Raw genomic sequence first — 20,447 nt, 5'->3', positions numbered from 1 at the left:
CTTAATGAGATGGAATTTTAGGTGAGAATCTTGTTTTTCAGGTGTGTTAGAGTATCCAGGGTTTGCGTGATGGAAGAACTGGGTTCTGTTGGTGCCAAATTGCATTGGGTCTATCACTTATGTTCTTGTGCTTGTCTCTTACCCTTTGGTTATCTCTGGTGTTAACTGGCTTGGGTGTCTAACTGCAGTCAGCCACCTTGGATGGAGGTAGAGCTCTGTGACATGGGTTAGAGCTGGTCTCCTGGTAGGTAGGCAGTGCTGTGTGTGGTTATGTGTTGCCTCCTGTGTCACTGGTTGTGTTCCTGGTTATGGTAAACCTCCTGGAAGACAGTCAGGCTTTGGGTTCCAGGTACAGGATCTCTACCAGTCCAGACGAAGGTGAAAATTGGAAGGACTGTGCCCTGGTTAAGGCAAATTTCCTGTGTCCCTAGTTATTGCAGACTTCCTGGGAGACACACAGGCTGTGGGATATGTGAGGGTGTTGGCCAGCTGATCTGGCCTGAGTGGAGAAACAGACCTGAAGGAAAATGGAGCTCGGCGAGGCAGGTAAGGCCTGTATCAGGTGCGCTCTGTGTGTATCCCACCTGGTAGTGGTATTGAGTGTGTCCCTGGTTACTGTGGACCTCCTGGGAGGCAGGCAGGCTACAGGGTGTGAGAGGGTATCCGGTAACTGATTAGGAATCTTTTTCTTTAGGTTAGGAATATTTTCTCCTATGATTTCCTGAAAAATATTTTCTCAGCATTTGAGCTAGGAATCATCTCCATTTATTACTATTATTGTTATATTTTGTCTTTTACTTGTGTCTCAAAACTCCTGAATATTTTGTCTCAGAAACTTTTTAGATTTAACCTTTTTTAACCTTTGTGTCAATTTCTTCTATCACATCTTCTGTGTCCGAGATGCTCTTATTGAGCTCCTGTATCCTGTTTTTGCTTGCTTCTATAGTGTCAGTTCTCTTGCCGAGATTTTTTTTTATCTCCGGGATTCCCCATACATTTATATTTTCTTGTTTGCTTCTAGTTCCATTTTCAGGTCTTGAACAATTTTATTCACTTCATTCACTCATTTGATTGGATTCTCTCTCTCTCTCTCTCTCTCTCTCTCTCTCTCTCTCTCTCTCTCTCTCTTTCTCTCTCTCTCTCTCTCTCATTAAGTGCTCAGCTTTCTTTATTTTTACACTCCAGAGCCTAAACCCAGGGAATGGCACCACCCATATTTAGGGCATGTTACCTACCTCAATTAGACTCTCTTAGACATACCTATGGGACAAGCCAATTCAAGCAATTTCTCATTGAGGCTCTTCAAGGTTGTATCAAGTCGAAAGTTAAAACTTTGACAGTTAAAAGTTTGAAAATGAAAGTATAATCCTCATAGCACTTTACTGAAAACTCTATTTAGTTTCTGGGTATGATTTCAGAAGAAAATCACATATCTATATGTATCTAGTACTAATATATGCATGGGTATTTATAGCAAATAGTACTATATACATCTGTGTATTTTCTTCTTCTTTTTTAAGGAAGTTATTCATTTCCTGTTTAAAGGCCTCTATTTTTCTGAGATTGGATTTAAAACCATCTTTCCATGCTTCAGCTGAGTTAGGATATCCAGGGCTTTCTGTGGTAGGAGAGCTGGGCTCTGGTCGGGCCATAGTGCCCTGGCTCTTATTAGTTGGGCTCTTATGCTGACTTTTAGCTATCTGGTTGTTCCTAGTGCTGGAAGGCTTCAAGGAAGGCAGGCAGATCTGTGGGCTAAAAAATGGAGTCAAGGGGAAAGGGTGCAGTTCACCACTGCTGACAGCATCCCAGGGGAACCTGGTAAGCCGGAGATTGGGGATAGGGATTTTATCTGGTTTTCTTGGAGAAAGTAAGATGCAAGGAATACAGGTACTGCTATGAGTCAGCAAGTGGAGAAGCAGGGACCAGGAGCAGTTGACAGCTTTTGGGTGTACCCAAAGGAGACCTAGCAGGCAAGGGTTTGGGGGGTTTGGGGAGAAGTCCTTACTTCAGTGTCCCTGGATCAGGAGGCCTCTGATAATGTAGTCAGGGTTATAGACTACAAAATAGATCACAGGGCACAATTCAAGTAGGTTTATGACAGTTATTCTCTCAAAGGTAGTCTATCGTAACCTAAACTTTTGGCTTTATTTTGCTCTACTGTTCATTTTGGTCTTGTGAATTCCATAATCATCTGATTACATTAAATGAAGTTTCCTTTATTCAAGTTTGTAAAAGTATTAACATTCATTGGCTTGTTTTATGTAAAGTATTCTACTTATAGGTCTTTTGTAATTATTATTTTATCATGAAAAATATGTTTTGTGCATTATTATGAATTTATAATCTCTATGCTCACAGATTAGTTTCAAGCAGAAGACTGTAAGTAGTCTATGGAATCATAGAGAGATGTTTTTCCTGGTGTAGCTTCCTCTTTTAGATAGCTAGAGAATTCAGCATTTTGAACACTATAATCATAGTATTTTCAAACTTTTCTTTTCCCATTATTTTCCTGTATATTATCTTTTATTTTTTATTTTTTTAAACTTTTTTGGGGGGGATTTGGTTTTTTTTTCAAGACTGGGTTACTCTGTATAGTCCCAGCTGCCCTGGAACTCTCTCTTGTAGACAAGGCTGGCCTTGAACTCAGAAATTCACCTGTCTCTGCCTCCAGAGTGCTGGGATTGATTATCTTTTATTTATTGCTAGATTCTTGGCTTTATTTTTAGATGATCAAAAATATGAAATAATAGTAACCCAACAGTTTAAGCATTATATCCATGTTCATATACCTATGGGCATCTGAGAACACATGAATTGCCTTCTTTATTAGGTCACTAGTTAAATCTTGTACATATTTGGCAGTGATCTAAACCATTATGTGTTCACTAGAACTTATCAGATATTACACACTTAAATATACTGCAACTTTAGTACTTCCAGAATTCTCTCCATTCAGCAATTTCCCCTTCACTAGATTTCTTTTTTTTCCCATCAAATGAGTATCATGGTCCCTTAAAAAAAAAAAGCATCAACCCAGTCACCTTTTCATTTTCCCACAACCCTTTCCATTAGCTGCTCTATTTTCTGCTCTTCTATGCAGATAAACTCATCAAAGCATGATTTATTCTAGTCTTTTCTGCCTCTTCTCCTTTCATTTTAATTTGGACCTAGTCCAATAATATTTTATGTCACTTCTAATTCATTGAATCAGCTTTCCTTCAAGTCAGTAATAACCACCAAATGGCTTAGTCTGATATAATCTACTATCATCTCAACAACCAATCCACTAAACCATTAACAATTCTTGTGTAAATTGACCAGCTTCTTTCCCTTTAATATTTCCTACACTTGAGTCAAGCATTGTTCTATATGTTATTTTTATTCTTCACAGTTTCTACAAAAATATCTTGGTGGCTTGGACCACCAATTTTGTTTCTATCTCAAAATTTCACCAATAGTCTGCTGAATGACTGAAGTTGTTTCTTATTCTGTATATAGGACCATGGTAGTTTATGCAAGTTTATGTATATATATATATATGTATATATATATATGTATATTTATATATATATTGATTTCTCCTAAATAATAATACTATCAGAGCTAGGTTTGCTCTTCTAATTTCTGACTTAATACTAATATTACTGTCCAAAAGATTCAATTGGGTATAAAATAATATAATAATCAATAAATTTAAGACCAAAGTCCTCATGTTCTGTCTTGTCTTCATTTTAGTAGAAGTGAAATGTAATAATACGTTTGGTTTCTTAGACTCAACCCATGTTGAGTATTTTGCTTCCTTCCTGTTCCTCACAACTCTGTTTACTATCACATTCCTGGCTTTGCCAGCAGCTTCTCCTCCTGTTGCTATTAATGCAGATGATATTACATATCTTTCCCAATCAAGGAACATAGAGTCAACTTCCTTCTATACCTCTTTTGTCCTCACATTTTCTTTGCCACTGGTTTTTTTCCATAGTATATCCTGACAGACACCACGCAACACACAATAATTCATCATTTGAAAAAGTCAATAGCCTTCCTTCTGTTTTTTAGTAAGAGCCCAATTTTGTACTTCTGCTCTCTCTGTTTCTTCTCCTCTGTCACTCCTTTTACCCACACTTAACATCATTTGTTTATCACACATGCCTTCTCCTCAGTACTCCTGTTATGTTTCCTTGCACTGGCTTTATTAGTCACATAGTAAATATTTACCAACTGAAAAAAATAAACTAAAGCAGATGGTTTTCACATGCTAGTAAAATGTTACAAATTTAAGAGAAAACAAAAAGTGAAACAAAGTCTCTATCTTTAGAATGGCATTTGTCTAGATATATTGAGTATCACATTTCAATAAAGTATTTTCTCAGAAAGGTACTTTATATACTCAGGTATATATGAGTTCTTTGAAATTATGAATAGTTTTCTGTACCATTACTTATTTATTTCCATAATTTTAGTATTTAAAATAGAGCATATTTAATCACAGGTGTTGTTAAGATATATTTAGTAATTTTACCTGATTTACTTTTAAACATTTTACATAATTTATTTAGAATTTCATGTATGAGTACTGTATTTACCTCAATTCTTCCTCTACCTGTTCTCATATCTGAGCCCTACTCACGTTAAATTCATGACTGTTTCTTTAATTGACACACACACACACACACACACATACATACACACTATACAAATATACAATCTAGTAGTAACACATATTTTAGTTTTAGAACTAACACCATGTAAGATTATTTCTGTCTGACTGTCTGTCTTTCTCTATCTCTCTCCCTCTCTCTCTCCTTCTCACTTACTCTATGTGTCTGTCTTTCTTTCTCTTTCTCTCAATAGTGAGTAATTGACTGTAGCTTTTTGTCTATCCATGCTACCATGTTAATTTGTCATGCCATTGTTCAGATCTATGTAGACAATAGAGGTTTCATGAATGTAACATCCCTGACATATGCAGACAACATTATCTCATAGCAGATGTAGTAACACTCTGACTCTTATAATTTTTACCTCTCCTTTCATGTTCCTTAAGCCTTGGGTATAGAGGTATATGTGTGTGTGTGTGTGTGTGTGTGTGTGTGTGTGTGTGTGTTTGAGTTGAGAAACTCAGAATAAGTTTTTCTCTTGCATTTTGCTATATTTGGCTTTCTATAATAGTCTTTGGGTGACAAGAAGCTTCTTTGGTGAGGCATGAGAACTACATTAATCTGTAAGCATAAAGACTGATATCTAAAATGTACTCAGAAATTATATTGGTTTGGAAAAGTGGAAGGAGTGGGCTGTCTTCTAGCATCCATAGACACACAGATGTGAATAGCTAGCCAGGCTTTCAGTACTTGGCATGAATTCCCTCCTATTGAGTGCAATTTAAGTCCAGTTCAATGATTATGGATTGCTATCAGTATTTAAGTACTACTGTTTTACTGTTGGCTATATTTTCCAATTGACCATTGTTGTGGTTTGGAAGCTTTACCACTGGGAGAACACTTGCTTGTCTTCCTTGACAACTCAATACACCTTCATTACTCTGAGATCTGGGCTGAGAGGAGATTTCCAGTCCAGATCAGTTTCACCTCAATTCCTCTAATCTCTGTATCTGCACTATGTGATACCCTCAACTATAGGGTCCTGTTTTTAAATTCCAGTAGGCAACTGGGAACAATGTTTATTTTGTTAGAGCTGAATTTTTAATTGTGTTTTCTTCTTTCTGTAACAATCACAAACAACAAAACAACTTGTCAATAACTTTTCTGAATTTTTACTCATATGTATGTATGAGAAAGTCATATTTGATTTGGATATAACATTTGCAATTTTGAATTGAGTAAAGAAAGATTTAAAATGACAGATGCAATGTGAGGACACACTATAAGATACTTTCTTTTTAATCTTTTATTGGAATTCAATAGTCCATTAGATGTATACTACAATTATTTCATTGTGCATTTGTCTCTGACTCCATATCACCAGCTGAAAAGAATAAATTGTATCTCAATAAGAAATAAATGGTTACATTCCTTCTCACTTTGTCATGTCTCAATTTTCTCTACTGACTGTTGAAGTCTCCTCATGACTGATGATGTGGAGCTGCGTATGAGATCACTGAGAGAATTTACAAATAAGTCAGCTAATAGCAACATATAAATAAACAATCAGGAAGCCTGAACAATTAGAAATTAGAAAAGCTGACAGAGGCTTGCTTAGCAGCGATTCTCATAGTGAACAATGCCAATTGTCTACTTGAGCTTTCTGTTATTAGTGAATATTTATTTTCAGGGATTTATTCAATTTAATATAGTTTCAATTTTAAGTATTTGTCAACAGTGTCTTTATTTTTATGTAATTTGCTAGTTTTCCAAAATTGGTTCCTAAAATCAGAAAGGTAAACTGTGATTATTTTAGCAGAATGGTAAATTTAATTATTTATGCCTTGCAATATAAAACAAACAAAACTGCCAAAGACTTTAGAGGCTGAACTAAAATGAACCCTCACCCTCAATCTACTCAATGAGTTAGCAGTAGTAAATAATTTTAGGTTGTTAGGATGTTTCCCAGCCCATTAAAAATAGACACACATTTTCAGAGTTAATTTTCTTATACTCAAACATCTTCCAAATCCCTTTCTCTACTTTTCTTAAATATTAAATATTATTCTTACTCCTTTTAGGGAGGTTAAACTTTTTCTAATAAATGAACACATGGTGAACAAAGAGAAAGGTCAGTAACTTGCAGGAAAAGATTTTTCTCCTTTGGGTGTGTTCTTTTAAATTTACATTCTATCAGTTGGGCTGGATTTTACACATTAAAAAGTAACTTTAAATCATTGGCAAAAATAAGAATATTCATTTAAAAAGTGGCATTGGAGACTGTTTGCCCTTGCCCTTAAAGCACATCCCCTACCCTTGTGTTCCTGTCTTTTTGCAACGTGGCATCATCTCTAATGGCTTTCTAATTTTATAGTGAATCTATTTAATTCCACTGAAGTTTCATGAATATACTCATGTTCTCCTTTGTGCTGTGAAATAGCTAGTGTGTTTTTATCATTTCACTTTAAAAGAGTTTCTCTGAAACTCGCCCATGGACTATGAGCACTAAGGGAATCTCAAACACAAACAGAAAAACAAACATTTGAGCTTTACCTCTATTTCAGATAGGTTGAAATTATAACCATTCAAACTAAAGTCCAGAAAGCATTATTTGTTTCTAATCAATGTAAAAAGTATGAAATTGTGTTTCTAATCAATGTAAAAAGTATGAAATTTAGAAATTTAAGGTTTTCATTGAATCAATCTGTCTCTCTCTTTCTCTGTCTCTGTCTCCCTCTGTCTGTCTCTCTATCTGCACTCCCTCCCCCTGTTCTCTGATTAGAATCACCAGACATTCAAAGGTATTCAATCATTTTAAGTTTTTTTTTTTCAGTACACATTAAAACCACAGATTCTTCATGTACATGCAATTACATCTTCCCTTTCCTATGCATCTGGGACACATTGAAGACACCAAAGCAGTTGCTAGCATTTGTATGAATTCCCTTGTTTAAATGGGAAGTTTGTCCTTAGCAGACTTAGAGTCTTGGGCTGACACATTTCAACTTTGAAAGACCCAGCATCTTGTCTCAATCTCTTTCCTTTATGAATGACACTCAAGACTTTCCCAATCAGCACTATCCTCCTATAGACATATTTAAACTACTTGAGTAAATGTGAATTGCTTACATTTTCTATGCCCTGTCTTAAAATTTCCATGTATTTTGATATCAGCAGGATAAATAAGATCAAGATTTGTGAAATAAGAAAAATATACTTGTTAAATTTTATTAAATATATCCTTCTGATTTATAGAATGCAAATCATATTTCTTTGTGGGTTTGTTTCAAGGGCCATACAAGGTTACGCATGTGAACTTTATGGCATTTACCACTCAGAACCCTGCTCCTCTATACCCTCATACTGCCGCAGGAAGATGGACCCTTTCAAGATGATTGCTCTCCTTCTGTACGTTCTTTCATTCTCAGTTTCCACTAAAAGCAGGTAATTTGTCAGTGCTGTAACATATTTGTAATCCTTCAAAGTAGTTACTGTTCATGCTTCCAAGTACTTCATTATTTACATATTAGAGTTCTTTGAATGACTATTAAATATTAGAAAGTTCAGGTTATCAGTCATCAATGTAATTGGAATCATTAGCTGTGTGACCTATTCTTTGCCAGGTTCCAAATATGCAAAGATGAGACTGTATTCGTTACTACACTGCCATTTGCCAAAGAACTAAAGCACTCGGCATGTGTGGCTTGCAAATGCCGCTGAAGGTGAGTGTTGTTTGTTTTTCGATGAAGTCATATGGCCTTATTTCTTCTGCTTTCTAGTCAAGTGGTAATATGCCAACAATGCTGTGGGGTTCTATTACTACTATCAAAACATTCCTCTGACACATTTCCGTCCAATATAGTTCCTACTCAAACCAATAAAGCAACATGTGATTGAAAAAGCATCCTTTACTTCATACTGTATTCTGTACAGAAAGGTAAATGAAAGGGCAGCTGAAGACAGGGCAAATCTCCTATCTCAGGAGCTGTCCTGCACTAAATTATGAAAGCTGACTGCTGAATGTGCATGGAGTCAGAAAACTTACACTTTGATTAGTTTTCACATTCCATGACTGTGGCAGCTCAAATTAGTTAACTCTTAGGATTGCAATTCTTCATTGGAGTGTATTCATGTAATGTTCCCATTCATTCCTAAATGCAACACACACACACACACACACACACACACACACACACACAGATACACTCACACATACACACACACATACACACACACCTACACACACACTCACATACACACATACATAACAGTCACATACACACTAACACACATACAAAATACACTCACACACACATACACACACACACATAGATACACTCACACATACACACACATACACACACTCACATACACACATACATAACACTCACATACATACTAACACACATACAAAATACACTCACACACACATGCACACACACGCATAGATACACTCACACATACACACACATACACACACTCACATACACACATACATAACACTCACATACATACTAACACACATACAAAATACACTCACACACACATGCACACACGCATAGATACACTCACACATACACATACATACACACACTCACATACACACATACATAACACTCACATACATACTAACACACATACAAAATACACTCACATACACACACATACACACACACACATACACACACACACACACAAATTCACATACAAAATAAGAAATAAACCTTCAGGACCTCATGTTTTAACCAAAAAGAAATAAACCCATGACACAAATATCAAGATAAAATGGCATACTTGCCTCCAACTTAACTGCACCAAGACAAAATAAAACAAAGCAAAAGGAAAAAAAAATCATCGCCACCATTGTAATTAGTGGTTACTCACTTAACATTCCCAAGGAGTTGTTGGGAGAATTAAGCAGAACAAATGATCACTAAACATTCTAAACTGCAGATGTTTGAAATCCCAAAAGCTTCCCGTGGAAAGGGATCATATGCTTAAATCCTGCCATTCTTTTTTAAAGAAAAAAATAAAGGAAATCAGTTATGGTTTCTGTGTTAGAGCTGCAGTTATTTCCTCTGAGTTGAAAACCTAAATGTAAGCGTAGCAATGTCCTAGCTATCATCTGCTATCTGCACTGCTCACTTAGAAAGCAAGTGGCTTGCACAGCCTTGTGGCCCCTTCAGTTTTATACCATGTGGTGCTGCCATCCTTTGCTTCTTGTGATGACTAAACTATCCAGATTCTTTTCCTTCGTCTAAGTTTTCTTTAATATTTTTTTCATTAATTAGGGAAGGTCATTGGCAAGTAGATTTCAGACAGTTCTCAGATAAAACATGAACATCCCAGACTATAAGAAAGGCATTGTGGAGTCCTTGGCAATATGCAAAGTCAGAAGTGATAGAATTGAGTATGCTTTGTATTAACATTTCCACAGTGTCTAGCAAGTTGTAAATTCACAGACTTTGAAAACACTCCCTACCATGAGGTGCAGGACAGACCAGTACATATCAACTGCAAGGAGACACTGAGGGATTTAATAAATTAAGTGTTGTGTTTAATTGGAGATATGTGGAATTTTTCATTAAGGAAAGACATTGATATGAGTTGAAATAGGGCCAGTCCTCTAACTGTGTCCTGAGGGCACTATGGAGTCCCAAGAAGAGACCAGATTGTCAGTACTAAGGCTTGAGTGTGAAGGACACCACAGGAACTAGTGGTCACTGGGGACAATTATATTGCAAGGGTGAGGATTAAATTTCTACCAATGAAATGGCCCTTACCTTGCTGACAAACATATGGTGAAGTGACCTTGAGGAAATACTCCTGAAGTGTGGGAATTTTGATACCTTTCATTGTTTTTATTTTCTGGAGAGCATATGAAACTCATCTTTTTCATAGAACAACAGCATTTAAGCCTATGATTCTCTTTTGAAAGATTGAGATAGTAAATGAACAGTTGTCCAAGTAAAGACTGTTTTCAATAGGATTAAAGGTAGGTTCCAAAGAACTGGTTCAAAAAAGCTACATGCATTTCCAAGGGGCTACATGTAACTTAAAGGCTTACTGGTGTGAGGACAATATCTGTACTTTGGATCTGAAGAAGACTGGTAAGAAAGGGTACAGGGAAGACAGAAGAGTACACAACACACCTTCAGGGAGAACATGGTTTTGAAGCTATTTCCATTGTTAGTGATATCTTCGCACCTCTTGACTAGGAGTCACTATTGCTACAATGAACATCGTGACCAAAAGCAACCTGAGCAGGAAATGCTTCAATATCCCAAATCACGTTCTACTAAGCAAGTCAAGGTACGATCTAGATCTTGGAGAGAACCTGAAGAAGGAGTTGATAGAAGGATGTGGACAGGTACTGCTGCTGGCTTGCTTCCTCTAGCTTACTGAACCAGCTTTTAATCTTTCTTAAATAATTTTTACATGCCATCCACAGTTTCCCCTCCCTCCTCTCTTTTCTGGTCCATCCCTCCACCTCTCCTCTGCTCCCTGATCCTCTCCTCCCTTTCTATCCAGAAAAGGACAGACCTCACGTGAATCTCAACCAAACATGGCACATCAAGATGCTCTAAGACTTGGGACCTTCCTTGTATTAAGGTGAGTCAACCCAATAGGAGGAAAGGGTGCTAAAAGCAGGCATCAGAGTCAGAGACAGCCCCTGTTCCCACTGTTAGTTCAGCAAGAAGACTAAGGTATACAAATGAAACACATGCGTGTGCAGAGGGCCCAGGTCAGTTCCTTGTAGGTTCCCCTGTCTCTGTGTGCCCCTTACGGCCCAGGTTAGGTAATACTGTGGGTTTGCTTGTGGTGTCCTGAACCACTAGGGCTCCAACAATCTTTCCTCCTTGTATTCTGCAGGATTTCCTAAGCTCTACATAATGTTTGGCTATAGGTCTCAGTTAGACCCAAGCACGATCAGACAGCATTTTTCTAGAACCCAAGACAGTCATCCCAGGGATGACACTAACTGAAATAGACTGAGCCCTCCCATAGCAATCACTAATTTAAAGAAAAAACGCTTTGCAGTTTTGGTATTATGGCATTTTCTTAACTTAGGTTACATCTTCTGAAATGACACTACCTTGTGTCAAGCTGACATTAAAAACTAGCCAGGACAGAACTTTTCTATGACACAACATATTTTTAAATATTAATATTTTCCATTCCAAATCTTTGATATGTCAGGAAATCATTCATTCATATGTCCTGGGTAAAGAACTGTTATTTTAATTTTATTCATTTAGCAGCTGTGCAGCATGGGTTTAATTGACTGGCCATTAGCAAGTGTGTGCTAAGAATTCAAGACTAGGTGTTGCTGCCTTTACATTCTGCATGGTTCTTTTCAAAATAAGGTGTTGTACTGAGAATCACTGTCTTCTTACAGATTTCTTCACGTTGGTAGACACAGTATCTCTTTCTCAAGCTTCCTGTCTTTATGACAGAGTGCTAATCAGAGACTTGTAATAATGTTTGTGATATCTCTTACCCTTGATTGTTTTTTACTATGAGCTGAATTATACCCAATAACAAAATACTGTGTGTTTAAACTCTAACCCATTTGAGAGTAGAATCCTTAAGAGATAATTAAAGTTAGATTAGGGTGACATTGGGGCCAAGATCCAATAGAACTGATGTCTTTATAAAAAGAGGAAGAGAGGGGTGTGAGGACTATAATTACACAAACTGGGAGAGTTACAAGCCTTTTGCGCTCTGTTTTCTGTTGCTCCAAGAGAAACGGCAAAATAATTGATTGGTAGTCATCCATGTGTCAGAAAAAGAACCCTACACCAGTCTCCACATCCTGCTGGGCTGGAAGCCACCGTATCTGTTGTTATGACAGCCAATATAGGTTAAGGTATTTTATCAGACATAACTTTGCCCTTATTCATCATGCTACTCCAGTTTTGTCAAAAAAACCCCACATATTATACAATAATATGTGTAAAAATATGTGTAAAAATAATAATTTACGTTCTTTCCAGTCTTGGCTCTGAAATAAAAAAACAAAAAACAAAAAACAAAAAACAAAAAAAAAAACACCAAAAACAATGGTGTGCCAAAAAGGACCTCAGCCATGTACAACCAATTCACTGCATGAGCTGTGCCTGGTGTACACCCAAAGATAAGGCCATTAAGAAGTTTGCCATTTGGAACAATGGAGAAGCCCCTGCTGTCAGGAACATATCTGAAGCAAGCTCCTTGACACCTATGTGCTCCCCAAGCTCTACATCAAGCTACGTTATTTCCTGAGCTGTGCCATTCATAGCAAGTTCATCAGGAATCAATCTAGTGGAGCCCAGGAGGATTGGACAACCCCACCACGATTCAGACCTGCTGCTCCTGAACCACCAGCCTCTACTAAAACCCATGGAAAGAGGTGGCTTTGTAAGGGCAGAAGGAAAGATGTGGAAGGAAAAATAAAATAGGACTTATACTTAAATAATTAATAATAATAATAATAAAATAATTTACACTGAAAATAAACATTTCAGCCAAGACATGAAATTAATTTGGAGATACATTTTTCTAAACTATTTTCTCCAGTATTTAATATATATGGCCAACAATTTTTCATTTATTTGTAAATTAAATTTTAGTTTGTGTCCATGAGAATGGATTCTGTTATGTCCGATTGACGTATAAATTTCACTCATAATTTGACTCACCACCTCTCTCCACATATCTTGTCCACTCTCCCTGAGGCCCTACATCAGTGACATACAGACAGCCAATGATAAACGGAATCATGAGAAGGGAGGCTGTGACATCTACCCAATAGGCCTCACAGAGCATGCTGACTGTGGACTTCCAGCGTGAGGCCTGTGGACAAATTAAATTCTGTTCTCAAAGCCACTCGAAATGTGGTAGTTAAGTCTAGCATTCTTGTGAACTCACTAAGCCATTCTTGAAAACTGGCCCCCCGAAGGAGCTGCTTTGCCACCACCAGTCAGACCTGCAAGAGTCTGTGGGTTTATAATTCAGTGGAGAAGTATGGACACCATAAGAAGACCAGAATGTGAAGGTATCAACAATGCCCTTTGATATAAGGCAAATCCTGAGGCATACGTATTCTAAGATGCAACACAGGAGTGTGGTGAGTTTGGACCTCTTATACTCTATGAGCTTTCACAACATCTCCTAGATGCCTACCTGAAGTCAGTCATTGGCCCATCTATGCAGTTCTTAGGGCTGGCTACTGTGAGGCACGCATAAAAGAGTGTGACTCAAATGTATTATCTTCTAAGAAACAGACATTTTCAAATAAAAAGGACAGCATGGGAGAGATTGGTCACAGAGCAGTGTCTTGTCTTCCTGAGGTGTGTGTGTGTGTGTGTGTGTGTGTGTGTGTCTATGTAAAGCAGAGATATCATATGAAATTCCATTTTAATGGACTCAGGAAGTAGATTTTAAAGAAAAGGGTTTTACTGATTCTTTAAATCATGTTTTGTTGTGGTGGTGTTTTTTTTTTTCCTTTTCTGGCAAATATTTATTTCTTATCACCCCATAATGCCAGTTGGACAGGCAACACCTTTTGTGCTTGTCTCCATTTCTGGATACTTCATGAATTTCAATGAGTTCTTGTTAATAAGGTAAGCATATTGCAAACTCTAATCAAATTATTCAGTATCTTGCCTTTTATTTATCAAATAAAAGATCATGTGCGTTAGATACAAGTAATTTATGGAAAGGCACCTAAGCATCTACTACTTGATTTTCTCTAGCACATTAATCTTCCTATTTATCATCGTTGCTTTTTCATGTGTTCAGACTCTGTCAGCTTATCATAAATTCATATGAACACAAGGAAAAAAAACAATGCTCGCTGGAATGCATGCAATCACAAATTAAAACTCTGTCCCAAAGAAGGAAACACTTCAGACTCTAGATAAAGCAGCATGTTATGTAGTATCTTCCACTAGCTATCATCTTTTGATTCTTAGTTTTCACCTTCGCATATGGAGACATCACTCCCCTGTTCATTAAAGTTCCTGCTGTGCTTGAAGACTAGTTTCTAGCAGCTCCATCACTGCTGTGAGAAGTCCAGGGCTCTCAAACTCTCAACTGTGCTCATTTAAGAGGAAAAATGCTTATGTGACTCATTCCTGCCATCTCCCAATGGTCCCACTGCTGTTAAAATATAGAAAAATACAAAGTGAAGGAAACTTACAAATTAAAGTTGAGTTTCCTGATAACTTTCCACTGTCAGAGCAGGTGTATCATATCTCCCACATGACAGGTGGTCAGTTCTGTTTAAATAACCACTGATCTGGCCAGCTCCAGAAACTAAGATCCAACTGTTAGACCCACAGCTGAAGACAGCAGGGTTTCTATGCCCATCTGAGAATTTTACATTGAACTCTCTCTCTCTCTCTCTCTCTCTCTCTCTCTCTCTCTCTCTCTCTCTCTCTCTCTCTCTCTCCTCTCTCTCTTCTCTCTCTCCGGTCTATCTCTCACTCTCGCTTTTATATATAAATAAGTTTTATTAGCATATATATGTATACATATACATATGTTATGCTTTATTAACAGATGAATCTGATTTATCTATCTGATTTAAACATCTCTTCAGAATTTCTCATTAGAATGAGTTAATAGGCTAGAATAGATAATACAATGATTATCACCTGAGTTTTATCTTCTTTAGGGAAACTTCTCACCAGTACTTGAAAAACTGACTTGTTAATAAGTGAATATGAATTTAAGGAAACCAGCTTCAAATCAAAATGGTATTTGTATTCTTCCCTTAGATTAGAGTCATTTTAAAGTTTGATTTCCTTTGATACTTGAGAGCAAATATATATTAATTCTTCTCATTAGTGGAAGAACATACAGAATTATTGGCAAAATTCTGAAGCATTTGAAAAAGGGAGAATTTTTTCTTTGTACTAATTACATATAATGGTAATTAATGGTCTGGGACTTATGTGATTAAGTAGATTCCGTACATACATTGTTTTATAAGCCAATACACTTGAGTATTTCCAGTTACTAAACATATCTACTTGCCTAATTCATATCGACCCCATTTCTTTTGAATAAGAATTTGAAGTGTTTGAAGTTCTACGGAGCTTATCTGTTATATCCTCATTCCAATTCACAAAACAAGCCACTTCAAGGTAATTAACTGTGATAACCTATTTCACATGAAGTTATAAGTGAATAAAGAGAAAATAAGTTACTGAAACTATCCTGAATTTTTAAGCCTCTAAACTGGAGTACAGGCTTTCATCATCCAACCCTGAATATCATCTATTGTTAGAAGATATATCAAAAGTGTTTACATTTTTGAGGACAATGGCTATTCCTGGTTGTCAACTTGACTTCATCTGGAATGAACTACAATCCAGAATTGGAAGGCTTATCTGTGATCCTCATCTGGAGGCTAGGAGATACAACTTTCTGACCTGGATCTTGGCATGGAGATATTGAGGCATAGTGGCTATGAATCCTAGAAGATTGAGGTAGGGCAATCTCTGAGTTCAAGGTCATCAGGGAGGAAGCACACACCTTTAATCTAGGCCACACCTTCTGCTACAGACCTACATAAAGACATTGGAAGAAGGAAGACTGGATCTCACTTCCTTGCCTGCTTGCCTTGTGGCACTGAACTGCTAGATCCTTGGACTTCCATTCACAGCTGCTGCTGATCATTGTACTATAGAGACTACCCATGCTTTCTGTGACTCTAGAGAACCCTGACTGATACAGTTAGTCATTAAAATTAGTTGAATGAATATATTACAAAGAATTCAAAGATAACCAAAATGATCATGTGTTTATTGCTTTTACTGCAGTAAACTGTAAGTTAAAAGTCACCAATCATTTCACTTGTGCTAAAACTGCTTCAAAAGTTAATGGAAATATCAAAATATAGGAATTAATATAATAAAATAAATCCATGAAAAATTTCAGCTTTTTGTTACATGAGAATTTACTTTACATTTCTATTTTACAATCTTGATTCTAAGTATGTTGAATTCTTATTGATGATGCCCTCCAGGTAAATATTAATTTAGTTTGGAAATTTCAATTGATTGGCATCCCTGATATTAGAAAAAGAAAAAGAGCAACATTTTATTTTTGAGCACATTGTAAACATGAACAAGTATTTTAAAGTGGTCACAAAATTGATGTTCAAGAGAGCAACTCACGCTGTATATGTGTCAGAGGCTTCATATCAGCTGGTGTATGTTGCCTGGTTGGCGGCTCAGTGTCTGAGAGATCTTGGGGATTGTAGTGGGGCAGAGTCCAGGTCAGTTGAGAATGCTGGTCCTCCTATGGTCTCACCCTCCTCCTTGGATTCTTTCAGATTTTCCCTAATTCAACCACGGGAGTTAGTAGCTTCTATCCATTGATTGGTTATTAACATCTGCATCTGACTCTTTCAGCTGCTTATTGGACCTCTCAGAGAGCAGCCATGCTAGGCTCCTATCTGTAAGCATACCATAGCACCTGTAATAGTGTCAGCCTCCCCTTGAGCTGGATCTCAATTTGGGCCTGTTATTGGACTTTCTTTGTTTCTTTGTTTCTTTGTTTCTTTGTTTCTTTGTTTCTTTGTTTCTTTGTTTTTTTGTTTCTTTCTTTCTTTCTTTCTTTCTTTCTTTCTTTCTTTCTTTCTTTCTTTCTTTCTTTTTTGTCTCTTCAGTTCCTTTAGACAGGAACAATTCTGAGTCAGAGTTTTTGACTGTAGGATGGCAACCCCATTCCTCCACTTGATGCCTTACATCTCAGGTCTGTCCCTTTGATTCCCAAGAATCTCACATCTCCCAGGTCACTGGTGCATTCTAGAGACCATCTCCACCTTCTACCTCCAGAGGTTGCCTGTTTCCATTCTTTCTGCTGGTCCTCAGGGCTTCAGGCCTGGTTCCCCACCCCCAGTACCTGATTATATTCCCCTTTCTCCTCTCTGTTTCCTCACCCACCAATACCCCTCCTTCCCTCTGCCCCCCTCACCCCGGAGATTGCTCTCTTCTCTCTCCCAAGTGGGATTGAGGCATCCTCACTTGTGCCCTTCGGCTTGAGTTCTGCGGATTGGATCCTGGGTATCATCTATTTATTTTGGCTAATATCCACTAATTAGTGAATATTTACCATGTATGTCCTTTGGGGTCTGAGTTATCTCACTTAGGATGATATTTTCTAGTTCCACCCATTTGCCTGCAAAACTCATGATATCTTTCTTAATAGATGAGCAGTATTCCATTGAGTAAAAGAACCACATCATTCATATCCATTTTTCTGTTGTGGGACATCTGGGTTGTTTTCAGCTTCTGGCTATCACAAATAAGGCCAGTCTGGACTCAGTGAGAGAAGACACACCTAATCCTCAAGAGACTAGAGGATGAGGAACAGAGCGTAGACTGGGAGTGGGATAATGACTGGACTATAGAAAAAGATGAAAGAATTAAAAACAAAACAAAACAAATGCACACACACACACACACACACACATTCACATAAGGTAACACAACTCAGAATGGCCAGCCATGTGCTAATGTGTTATTGAAGTACCTCTGGATATCAGCACATTTTCTTGATCCATGGTTGTGGTGGAAATTTCTGTGAAGTTATAGGAAAGCTAAGTAATTCTCTGACAACATTTCCCAAACTAAAATGAAATGCTTTTTATAATTTATTTGTTTATTTACTTATTGACTATTGAATTTAGAACATTGCTAGTGATTTAGCAACCAACAATAGGATATTTCATTGTGTGGGCAGAAAAGGAGGATTATAGGATGACATCTAATTCTTCTGGATTTAACAGAAGTAAGGAGACATGGAGATTTTGTAACAAATCATTCTAAATTTGATTTATTTCCTCTTTCAAATATTAGATCTAGCTCTTTGAGAAAAAATAAATCTGTCTAATGGCATAAGTACAGTTGTCCAAGCTAAAAAAATATGAGTTGAAATTTTGGATGAATATTTTCTCTTGCTTTTACTGTTAGATAGGAAATTTGTACCATCCTCCTAGTAAATCTTAATGTAATGATATAATGCTTTCTCTGGGAAAGTTTTAATCCATTAAAAAATTGAATTTAATAGTAATACAAATACAGTTTTTTCTTTTAGTTATTCAGGCCCAAGATAATGATCTGAAAATTTTAAATGCCTACTTGAATATCTCAGCATGAATTCTCATGTGTGTGACTGATTCTGCCAATTTGATCGTGAATTGATACCGAATCAGTAATTGTAGATATACTGCTTGAACTGGACTGAGCACAAGGTCCCCAATGGAGTAGTTAGAGAAAGGACACAAGGAGCTGAAGAACCTTGCAGCCTCACAGTTCCTCATATTGGAACAACATCATGAACCAACCAGTTCCCCAGAGCTCCCAGGGACTAATTCACCACCAAAGAGTACACATGGAGGGATGCATTACTCCAGCTGCATATGTAGCAGAGGGTGGCCTTGTTGGAGATCAAAGGGAGGAGAGGCCCTTGATCCTGAGAAGGCTCAATGCCTCAGTATAGGGGAATGCCAGGAGAGAAAAGCAGGGGTGTTGGGTTGGTGAACAAGGGAGGGAGAATGGGATAGGGTGGTTTTGGAGAGGAAATCAGGAGAGAGGATGACATTTGAAATGTAAATAAAGAAAATATCCAATTTTTTAAAAAAAGAAAAGAAAAGAAAAATCTAAGTTTAAATGAAAATTTAATTAAATTTAAAAATGCTTTAACACAAAATATTGCCAGTTGAGGGAAGTAAATCAGGAAGAACATGAAATTTGTTGCTGGCATACTGTAGAATTTGGGCTTCCCTTTCTTGGGTTTTTGTTTAATATTGTTCCAACTGGAGGCACAAATGAGCTGGATGCATCCGGAGAGGACAGCAGCTCTGTAGGCAGCCACTGGCTTGCTAACAGGCTTTGTAGGTGTTTGTTTGTCTTTGTGATTCTATTTCCCAGTTCAGGATGCTCCTCCAGCATCAGCTTTGGACAGCTGGCAATTGCATGTAAATGTACTTAAGGTCCATGTGCCTGCTCTGCTCATATTGACATGCTTTGTCTGAGAAAATAAAGGCTGGATATGGAAGCAGCACACAAGAATGTGGGGATGTTTTTAAAGAGAAAGCTTCATCAGACACACTTGAGTAGAACTGGCTAGTGCTTAATAGAGAACTAAATGAGCTAGCGTGCAGTGATGGAGGCACACAGAATCATATGCGCATGATTTATTATGGGACAATATATTACCTATCCTGTGTTTACACACATACGAGTTGAAAGTCATTTAAGTTATCCAGACCAAACAAAAATAATGAATTAAAATCTAAATATGTCTGCTTTAGAAATCCAAGTATGTCCATTCAGATGCATGAGAATGATTCCTCCAATCCAAGCAAGCAAGCAAACAAACAAAACAAAACAACAACAACAAAAAGCCCACATCGCCCACAGCTCTCGTCCCTTAAGTGGTGTTGGGTGTATGTTGGGCGTATATAATGAAATTAGGTCTTTTCACTTGATATAGAGATGCAGCTATAACTAACACTATTTAAAGAGGAATAAGGATAGAAACCGGACATACAGAAAGATGAGAGGTTTTCTTTCTGTAATGGGTATCAAGGTTTGAAAGCAACTGCAGAGATAATATAGAAATGTTTTGATGAGCCATATTAAGGAGCAAGATCCTGAAGTCTTTAGTACTTTCAGTATCTTATTTTTTAAATATGTAACAGTTTAACAGGGCTCCAGACCTTAACACAACTGATGCCATGTTAGAGGCACCATTCTGACCTTAATACCCAGCAAGTAGGTTCAATACCAGCAAGGATGGGAAGAAAGACCTATTCCATATAGTTCCAGGAAAGTAACTAAGCCAAAGTTC

The sequence above is a fragment of the Apodemus sylvaticus genome, chromosome 16, assembly GCF_947179515.1.
Source record: "Apodemus sylvaticus chromosome 16, mApoSyl1.1, whole genome shotgun sequence".
In the NCBI taxonomy this organism is placed as follows: domain Eukaryota; kingdom Metazoa; phylum Chordata; class Mammalia; order Rodentia; family Muridae; genus Apodemus; species Apodemus sylvaticus.
This window is presented reverse-complemented; position numbering follows the sequence as displayed.